The sequence below is a fragment of the Coregonus lavaretus genome (genome assembly GCF_964263955.1).
Source record: "Coregonus lavaretus genome assembly, contig: HAP1_SCAFFOLD_2488, whole genome shotgun sequence".
NCBI classification, from domain to species: Eukaryota; Metazoa; Chordata; class Actinopteri; order Salmoniformes; family Salmonidae; genus Coregonus; species Coregonus lavaretus.
In genome coordinates this window covers 1-2,365 of record NW_028158940.1, presented here as the reverse complement: position 1 = coordinate 2,365, position 2,365 = coordinate 1, and positions in this window count along the sequence as shown.

Genomic DNA, 2,365 nt, shown 5'->3' with positions numbered 1-2,365 from the left:
ACCTCTCTGACGGGCCCCATGTCCTCCTCTCTGACGGGCCCCTTGTCCTCCTCTCTGACGGGGCCCCTTGTCCACCTCTCTGACAGGGCCCATGTCCACCTCTCTGATGAGCCCCTTGTCCTCCTCTCTGATGGGCCCCTTGTCCTCCTCTCTGATGGGGCTCATGTCCTCCTCTCTGACGGGCCCCTTGTCCTCCTCTCTGACGGGGCCCATGTCCTCCTCTCTGACGGGGCCCATGTCCACCTCTCTGACAGGGCCATTGTCCTCCTCTCTGACGGGGCCCATGTCCTCCTCTCTGATGGGGCCCATGTCCTCCTCTCTGACGGGGCCCATGTCCACCTCTCTGACGGGCCCCTTGTCCTCCTCGCTGACGGGGCCCATGTCCTCCTCTCTGACGGGCCCCATGTCCTCCTCTCTGACGGGGCCTATGTCCTCTTCTCTGATTGGGCCCATGTCCTCCTCTCTGACGGGGCCCATGTCCTCCTCTCTGACGGGGCCCATGTCCTCCTCTCTGACGGGCCCCTTGTCCTCCTCTCTGACGGGCCCCTTGTCCTCCTCTCTGACGGGGCCCATTGTCCACCTCTCGACGGGGCCCATGTCCACCTCTCTGACGGGCCCCATGTCCTCCTCTCTGACGGGCCCCTTGTCCTCCTCTCTGATGGGGCCCATGTCCACCTCTCTGACGGGCCCCATGTCCTCCTCTCTGACGAGCCCCTTGTCCTCCTCTGTGACGGGGCCCATGTCCTCCTCTCTGACGGGGCCCATGTCCTCCTCTCTGACGGGGCCCATGTCCTCCTCTCTGACGGGCCCCTTGTCCTCCTCTCTGACGGGCCCCTTGTCCTCCTCTCTGATGGGCCCCTTGTCCTCCTCTCTGACGGGGCCCCTTGTCCACCTCTCTGACGGGCCCCATGTCCTCCTCTCTGACGGGCCCCTTGTCCTCCTCTCTGATGGGGCCCATGTCCACCTCTCTGACGGGCCCCATGTCCTCCTCTCTGACGGGCCCCTTGTCCTCCTCTCTGACGGGGCCCCTTGTCCACCTCTCTGACAGGGCCCATGTCCACCTCTCTGATGAGCCCCTTGTCCTCCTCTCTGATGGGCCCCTTGTCCTCCTCTCTGATGGGGCTCATGTCCTCCTCTCTGACGGGCCCCTTGTCCTCCTCTCTGACGTGGCCCATGTCCTCCTCTCTGACGGGGCCCATGTCCACCTCTCTGACAGGGCCCATGTCCTCCTCTCTGACGGGGCCCATGTCCTCCTCTCTGATGGGGCCCATGTCCTCCTCTCTGACGGGGCCCATGTCCACCTCTCTGACGGGCCCCTTGTCCTCCTCGCTGACGGGGCCCATGTCCTCCTCTCTGACGGGCCCCATGTCCTCCTCTCTGACGGGGCCCATGTCCTCCTCTCTGATGGGGCCCATGTCCTCCTCTCTGACGGGGCCCATGTCCACCTCTCTGACGGGCCCCTTGTCCTCCTCTCTGACGGGGCCCCTTGTCAACCTCTCTGATGGGGCCCATGTCCTCCTCTCTGATGGGGCCCATGTCCTCCTCTCTGACGGGGCCCATGTCCTACTCTCTGACGGGGCCCATGTCCTCCTCTCTGACGGGGCCCATGTCCACCTCTCTGACGGGCCCCTTGTCCTCCTCTCTGATGGGGCCCTTGTCCTCTTCTCTGGTGGGGCCCATGTCCTCCTCTATGACGGGGCCCATGTCCTCCTCTCTGACGGGGCCCATGTCCTCCTCTCTGACGGGGCCCATGTCCACCTCTCTGACGGGCCCCTTGTCCTCCTCTCTGATGGGGCTCTTGTCCACCAGCTCTTTGGTGTCTTCCTCTCCCTTGCTGTCTATCCTGCTCCATATTGAAAGACACTGGAAGTGTTCACACCCCCTTTTATATGGTGACTAATTGTGGTTCCCACTATGTGAAATCAATTAGTAATAATGAGTAGTCATTATGTATGTTCATCGTGTATCATACATGTGATTTAAATGTTTATACTTTACAAACAGATTTAATTTCTGTAGTTCTCTAAATCCATATATAGTCGACAAACCAGTTTAAAATATATAGCATTACCAAACGGTTAAGTGATTAACCATTACAGTTTTCCCCAATTGTTAACACACGTATGATGAAACTACATCTCAGATACTCAAAACTCAAAACACTCACTACCCTGGCATTAAAAGCGCCATGCTCTCTACCAATTGAGCTACAGAGGACTACATTGCAATTAGGGATCCAGATTTTGTCAAATTAATGTCAAAAGTAAATTTTTTGTTGAGGCATTTTAGCTAATCCTAACCCTTTTCCTAACTTTAACCTAATTATCCTAACCTGCTACGTTAATTCTCCTAAACTGCTGCACAA